Below are 7,849 nucleotides of genomic sequence, written 5' to 3' on the forward strand. Positions count from 1 at the left end.
GTCTGTGCCTTGCACTTTTCAGCGGGCCTGGCTAATTGGTTTGGTGCTGCGATGGGGGCGAACGCGAGCTTTGGCACCATCGGGCCCACGGCGACCATCCTGGCTGCCGTCCATGTTTTACGGTGGTCTAGACCTCTTCCTATGAAGGCAAACATGGGGCAGACAGGCCGGAGCTAGTGAAAGCCCTTTGCCGCCTCTTGGTCTCGACTCTCTATCCTGACGTCAACAAATATGTTTGTGTGTTATACCTCATGGAGTTTATGTTGGTGAGTTTTTGCATTGGTCCGAAGGGTTCGGCCTTCTGGTATCGGTATGTCCTGTTGGATGAATCTTGGAAGTGAAATATCAACTGGTGCAGCAGAGATGTTTTGATGCTCCATCAGGATGTCGTCTTTCCAGAATCAAGGTGAATAAATGTGTTCGTTTAGTGTTTCCGTTGTAGGTAAAGGGGCCTCTTTGTGCTCATCAATCTTGACTTGCGACAGTTGAAGGTCAATGGCAGCTCCTACATTTGCACTGATCATGTGATGTTTTCTTCCCCTGCAGGTGAAAGAGAAACTCCCACATTCACAGATTACTGAAAAGTGGTTGCACTGGCGCCCCTTACTGGTCCTCGATGACTTCACAACAAAAGGATCTGTTAAAGACCCCAGGTACTTCCTGCTATTCTGCTGAGTTAACTCTTAATTCCATTTTTCTTGCTTCCTTTCAGTAAATGTTTGCATTATGTTGGGCCCCATGTTCCTAATTTCTCGTTCAAACATTTTATCAAGTGCTTTAACTTTCATTCTAAAGATGTCTTTGTGATGGAAGATTTGGATGAGATACAATGTTATTTCTGTCCGCGAAAATAACTTTATTTTCTGATGTGCATGAATACAAACATATTTTTGTACGAAATTATACAAATACGTATGCACGCACGTACATGCACACGTGCGCACGCACGCACACACACACACACACAAACACAAATACACACACACACTTCATACCATCAGTGGGGAACCGCCAGTAAGGTGCCCCATACAGCTATTGCTGCACCTTACTGGGAGCGATAAGCACCACCTGCCACACGGTAACATTATCTCTGGTATCCACTCACTATATGGAGTCGACCTGGATGCGGTTGGGAGTTACTAATTAGTATCTGTAATTTGGTTCTCCAACCGAATGAGCGAACGTCATGACGTCATCACCACGTATGTCCGCATTGCCTGCAAAGCTCTGGAGGGGCCATCTAACAGTGCGTCATTATGGATGTTAAATTCAGACACTGTCACAAGTGTATGCAAAATGCACAGTTACCGACCTGGTTTCACCCTTGTTGGGGCTTCATCAGGGAAACGCAGTGAGTCTTCCATACACTTATGACTCTGAATCCCAATCGAAAGGTCCATCACCCATTCTTACCTCACAACCCCAAGTTGCTTGCATTCCACAAGAAGGCTTTGCCAGTTACTCTCCCTTTGACTCAACTTAACGCTCATCTTCATTCATTCACTTACCTCTTCTTTCACCTTTGGATCTGTCTTTCTGATACTATTGCCTTGACCCTTTCCCCTGCAGGCATCGCAGATATATATATATATATATATATATATATATATATATATATATATATATATATATATATATATATATATATATATATATATTGTTGCGGATATGGGATTGCCATCCATCCATATCCGCTTGTAAATATTCCCCTATTTCCTCCATACTTCCCAACTATCCCCAATCCCCCATTCCCTAGTCCCATTTTCTGTAAACAACACTCTGTAGACCCGACCTTCCCCTATTTCCCCCATTAAATGTCGCATCCAGGTCCACCGCATCTCACGTAGACAACTATAGGACATCTTGCTAGTTATTCTTAGTCTATGTCAGTTAAGGACTCGTTTCCATTGATTCTGACTCTTCGTTGCACCAGAATGTGATTGTATGGCACCGTTAGGAAGTTTAGGACCTCCCAATACCTCCCCGCAGCTCTTCCTCACGGTTCAGCAACAACAACAACAACAACAACAACAACGGCGGCGGCGCGGGGAGCGCGCGTCCTCACTCCGGCTTGGTTGGTGGGGGGTGTTGGGAGTGCACCAGGCCTTTCCAACGAGCCGCCATCGAGCATGTGCTCGACGGGGTTACCAAGTAGGGGCTCGCTGTCAGCTCCTCGTCAAGGGCGGAGCCCGGTAACCCCCGCACCCAATAGAAGCGGCGGACCGGTCCCATCTGGGGCGGAGCCAACGAGCCGAGGGCGTGTGACTCCCCGCTGAGCATGCGCAGGAAGAGGGAGGTGACATCAGATGCGCGCTGAGCTTGGAGAGAGAAGGACGCCACCTCCGAGCGCTGTGACACCTCCCCGCATCTCTGGACTGGACCGCGCTTTATCCTGTCCCTGAGCCAAGGTGCACCTTGTGCTATCGACTGCCTGTCCTTCCCTGCCATCAATCCCTGTGTAAGTCAGTCTTGTTCCGTTTGTCTGTGGTCTGTCTGGGATAGATAAGATTGTGTCTAAGTGCCTATCTCTTCTGTGTCTTTACCTCATTACCTTGTAATCTACCCCTTTTCTCCACCACTAATTATATCCTCCTCCGGAGGTCTTGAGAACTGTACCCCTTGCGTCGTTTCATTTATCCCAGTCGTTGTGTCCTTTCCATCATTGATTTAGCGTAGCGCGATTTGGCCAACGTTCGAGTGGAATCGGGTGAGTTGGGGGTAATCGGGTAAACTGTGCGAACACGGCGGCCATTCCGCTCAGTCAAGCAACATCTTAAGCCGTGTCCACACCAATTGGTGTCGGGAAGTGGGATTGGACCCGAAGCGCGCTTCACGCGCTCGAAATTATTAACGGTGAAATTTGTTTTGTTTTAAAATATAAACCCGAATTTTGAAAGTCGCGCTATGGCAGATCAAGACGGCTGGGTTCCGGTAGAGGAGAGTGAGGCAGGGTCGATCCAGGACCAAATTGAGGGACAAGAGGAGAGCGAAGCAGTGAGGGCGGCAGGTTCGCAAAATGGCGTCCTCGCGCACGAGGTTGCGGGCGCGCAAAATGGCGCCTCGCACATGGCTACGGCGGCCGCACCCGCTGCACAAGTGGGAGAGATGGCCCAAATGCAGGCCCTCATGGAGCAATTTATGGTACAAATGCAGGCGTCCCTCAACTTGCAGAAGGACGATATGAGGGCTAATAGTCAGCAATTGGGGAATCGGATGGATGCTCAGAGTGAGCAAATGAGGGCTGATAGTGAGCAAATGAGGGCTGATAGTGAGCGATTGGGTGAGCGATTGGAGGGCCAAATGGGGGTAATGAGGGACGAAGCGAGGGGTACCGGTGAGGGATTAGACAAGAAATTAGAGGGGTTAGACAATGGGATAGAAGGGGTGAAACATGGGTTAATGGGGGTAGAAAACAGAATGGCCGCTCAAGAGAATCAAATGGAAGGGATGAAATAGGGGTTAGAGGGGTTAGAAAACAGTATGGAAGGCAAATTGAGGGACATAAGGGACCAAGCGGAAAGGGAAGTTAAAAAAATGGGGCAGCAGATAGAGGGGGTTAGAATGGGGGTAGAAACTAAATTGGATGCTCACAGGGAGGAAATGGAGCAGATGAGGGTGGCATCTGGGCAGGAGATGCAAGTGATGGGCGAAGAGATCAGAAGAGGTGTGAGTGAGGAGGTCGGAGGAGTGCGCGAGGAGGTGAGGCACTGTAAGGAGCGCATGGAGAAGGAGGTGAGAAAGGGGACTGTAAAATTGCAAGGTGGTATAGAGGAGTTGACGCTGGGAGTAGAACAACTGACAGTGGGACAAAAGGAGTTGGGGGACCAGGTAAAGAAGAACACAGCGGTAATAGAGGGTTTAAAATCGACACAGAAGGAGATGAAAAAGGACGTAGGGGTAATTAAAAAAGAGTGTCAGACGGTACATGAGGACCTGACGAGGAAAATGAACAAGGTGGTAGAGGTGATGGGGTTAAAGAGCGGGAGGTGCGGGAGCACATAGAAAAAAATAAGGTGGAGTTAGAGGAAGAACTTAAGGGGGCGCACGAGGAGATGAAGGAGGTGAAGCAGAAATTAGAAGAAGTGGAAGAAGGGGTGAGCGAAATTAAGAAGCGACGGAGAGAGGATAAGAAAGAGATAAAGGAGGAAGTAAAAGAATTGGTCCAAAGTCTGTGTTCGGATCGTGATGATGTGCTCATTAACCGGATGAGGGATTCGCAGGTGATGGAGGAGAAGCGAAGAGAAAGAGGACCCGGTGTAAGTGGTGACCAATATGGTCGTGCGTATGATGCGCCAGGTGATTTAATAAGCTTTGGGGTCGAGATGGACCCGGGTGTTCGTGAGAGGCCGTTGGTGAAGTGTGCGACAGGTCTGGTGTGCGAAAAAGGAGGTGTGCGAGAAAGTCCGACTCTGGGGTGTGTGAGGAAAAAGTGCGTGCCAAGGAGTGAGGGTGCTGTCGAGAGTGAGTCGGTCGTAGCGCGTGTGCGAGGGAGCACATGGAAGCGCGTAGTGAGGAGTGTTACGGAGGGTGTAAAGGAAGAATGCACGCCTGTGGTGAGTGTTACAGAGGGTGTGACGGGAGAGTGTGCGCGAGAAAGGTGTGTAACGGACGGGTGCATGAGGAAAGAGTGCGCTGTAGAGAGTAAGGGTGAGTGCGCTGTCAAGAGTGGAGGTGAGAGTAGTAAGAGTGACACGGAGCGTGAGTTGGTTGTGACAGGTGAGAAAGGAAGCACACCTGGAATGGTAGAGCGTGTGTGGGAATGCACGCTGGAATTGGTCGTGAGGCACGTGGTTGGGTGTGCGAGTGAGAGCACCCCTGTGATAGTCACAGAGGAGGTGACCGAGGAGGGGGCGCGAAGAGGTGTGTTGGTGAGGTGTGCGAGCGACGAATGTGTGCCAAGGTGTTCGGTGGTCAGGTGTGTGACCAAGTCTGTGAGTGGAATGAGTGTACCTGGGTGTGTAAGAGAAGGTGCAATGACCAAGAGCAGGGAAACGGCTGGATGTATGAGCAAGAAAGGGGTAGCGTATGCGTGTAAGCATGCAGGTGAGGCATCGACGGTAACCGGGTTAGCGGTTAGAGCGACTTATAGCCGAATCGGGCCCTCGGTGCGTGCCGGGCTTCGCGTGCCGCGAGAACCAGCGGGGATCCGAGCCACGGCGGGTTCAAAAGGACCGCCGTACGCGATCCACGCTGGGCCTCGCTTTGAACGGCCGCGTCCGTGCTCCACTAGGCGGAGCTGGCAGCCCGATAGGAAGGGTCGTCATGGCGACCACTTTTTGTTGAGGCATTCCGGCAGGTCGAGATCGGGCCATGGGATGGCTCCATGCCGAGATGGTGCGTGGGACCTCGGCCCGGGTAAACCTCCTTCCCTGCACCGAATGCGGGACGTATCCAGCCGCTGGCACCAAACAACCCGCATTCATGGCTTGGCTGTACGAAGCCGAGCTTTAGAAGTGAATTGGCGCACCGAGAGGCATTAGTAAGTAGACTGTAATGACGAGGATAGTGTTTTGGCCCCGAAATTAGAAAAACAAAATTTGATGATTGGCAAAGGATTGGCAGTAATGATTGGCAGATGATGAGTAGTGATTGGCAAATTTTTGATTTGTTGAAATTCGATGTGCAAAATTGGTAGTGGGAGATGCCCGATGTGGTGGGATGGCAACGCTGTCATCCCTCACAAATGGGGGCAAATGCGCTATAGCTTATGGGGTTGATGGCAGTGAAAACTAGCCCGGGTGGGTTAGGATATTGTGTGTAGGGACATAGAAGATGACATTAGGTAACGTTAAGGTTAGTTAGTGACAATGACACCTGTAGTGGGGATGCAGGTAGAGTAGAGTGGATGATAATGACGAGGGAGCGCAATAGTTTAAAGGGGCGACTGGGAAGCGCAAGTTTCAGAGGGGAGTAGTTAGATGAGATGATGCCGTGTGTTTGAGGATTGAACAGGTGTGATTGAACAGGTGTGATTGCACAGGTGTGCAACTGAACAGGTGTATGGAGCAGTGTATGAGGGAGTAGTGGTGATTGCGTGTTGTGTTGACCAAATGGTCCAGGAAGAAAGGAGGGTGCAGGTGGCACCAGGTGTGAGTGCACAGGTGTGCAACAACAGGTATGGAGAATGGTTGTGTGGAATAAATGGTATGGGATATATGGTGTATTGGGATGGATGGTCGTGGAGTGAGTATGGTGGAAACTATGGAGTGGAGTGGATGGTGCGAAGGTGTGAATGGGGGAAGAGTGGGCCCCCATCACGGATACCCGGGGCGGGTAGTGTAAGTGTTAGGTAGAGGGTATAGGTAAATTGTGGTTGGATATTGGCATCTGTGGTGCGAGTTGAAGAATGATGTTTGGATGGGTGCATTAGTGTTGTGGAAATGGCTGGGCGTGTAGCCTGTTAGTGTGTGTAGTTGGTTTGGGCACTCCACCACTGTGAGGATGTCGGCCAGGTGAGGCCGCAGGTGGGCTCTGGGAGCCGGTAGTTGTGGATGGGGCCCGAGGATCCGGAGGACGGACCCGGGTAGCCCAGTGCCAGAGGGCACCGAGTGGGGTGACAGAGCCAGGAGGGCCTTCCCAAATTAGATAGGTTAGGTAAGGAGCAGGTAAGCTCGGGTGGCAACTACAGTGGTGGAGGTGTGCAGGTGGGTAGACCTGCTGGGAGAGCTACACGTCACAGCCCAGAAATTGTGCAAGGGCACCGGGAGATGAATCGGGGGAGTGAGACCCCAAATTGAGAAGCACCACAGTTTGGTCAATGGGAATTGGTTTTTAGAACCCATAGTGTAAGTTGGCCAATGGATTGGCAGGGAAAGACCCCGGGTAATGTAAAGTTGTTAAAGTCATTTAGGAAATAGTTAGGATTGATGAACCTGTCGCACCATACGCAGCCACTTACCTGAGGTGATGATGATGACTCCACACCTGTGTTCCTTTGTTCTGTGTAGCAGGAAGGGAGAATTGCTGTGTGGATTTGTGAGACGCATCACGACGTGGATGAGACATTGGGGTGTTTCCATCTCTCCCTCCCTAGGAGGGACTGATGATGAATTGGTGATGGCAAATTTTGATGTTGAGTTGGAGATGGCAAATTTTGATGAGAGTTGGAAATGGCAAATTTGATTGGTTAGGAGGGAGAGAAGACGAATTTGGTTTATGGGAGGAACGGGGAAGACAGTAGGGACGTTTGTTGATGTGTAAAGTAGATGTTTATGGGTAGTGTTGTGTTTTGTGGATACAGTAAGGGGTAAGGGAGGGGCAATGTAGGTTACCTGGTGGGGGGGGGGGGGGGGCGTACGGTAGGAACGTACCTGTCTCACCTGGTTCCCATGTGCCCCCAGTGTGCATTACCTTATATTGCGTGCACTTTTGCGCCCTTACCACCTTACTCACTTGTCTTCTTTTGTCTCCCACCTCCGAGGATCTGGCTTTGGGGCAGAGAGAGAGGAGAGAGAGGTGCTGGCTCCGCAGTTGTGGGCCTGCACTTCCGCTGCTTGCTGCCTGGATCGATACACCATATGGACTGCAATTTTGGTGGCCGCCCACAATGGACCGCAGTTCTTTTGCGGTCAAGCACCACCCGTGGATGGACCTCTGGGTCAACGTGGCACCTATGCCATACAGGTGAACCACTTTTAGTTGGCCCCCCTGACGGCCACAATTCAGAAATGGACGCGGTTGGCGCCTTTCTTTATTTCTAAAGAAGCCAGAAGGCCAAGTGCACTCCATGAAGGCAAGACCAGCGGCAGAACATCGGCCGGCTGCGACACCACCGGTGACTATGAACACTTTATTGGTGCACCGGATGGTGCTGACTGTGTGTATGGGGTGGTGCTTTTGGTGCTTGGAC

General features: G+C 50.8%; 1 long non-coding RNA gene across 1 annotated transcript in view; it reads left to right on the top strand.

Annotated features, from left to right (window-relative positions):
• The window catches only part of LOC144890915 (uncharacterized), a 127,282-nt gene that overhangs the window by 42,337 nt on the left and 77,096 nt on the right, over positions 1 to 7,849 (top strand). Inside the window, exon 3 of the long non-coding RNA XR_013622580.1 lies at positions 547 to 653. This is a non-coding gene — a long non-coding RNA (uncharacterized LOC144890915). The remainder of the gene's footprint in view (positions 1 to 546; positions 654 to 7,849) is intronic.

Source organism: Myxine glutinosa, chromosome 2 (assembly GCF_964187855.1).
Source record: "Myxine glutinosa chromosome 2, kmMyxGlut1.1, whole genome shotgun sequence".
In the NCBI taxonomy this organism is placed as follows: Eukaryota; Metazoa; Chordata; class Myxini; order Myxiniformes; family Myxinidae; genus Myxine; species Myxine glutinosa.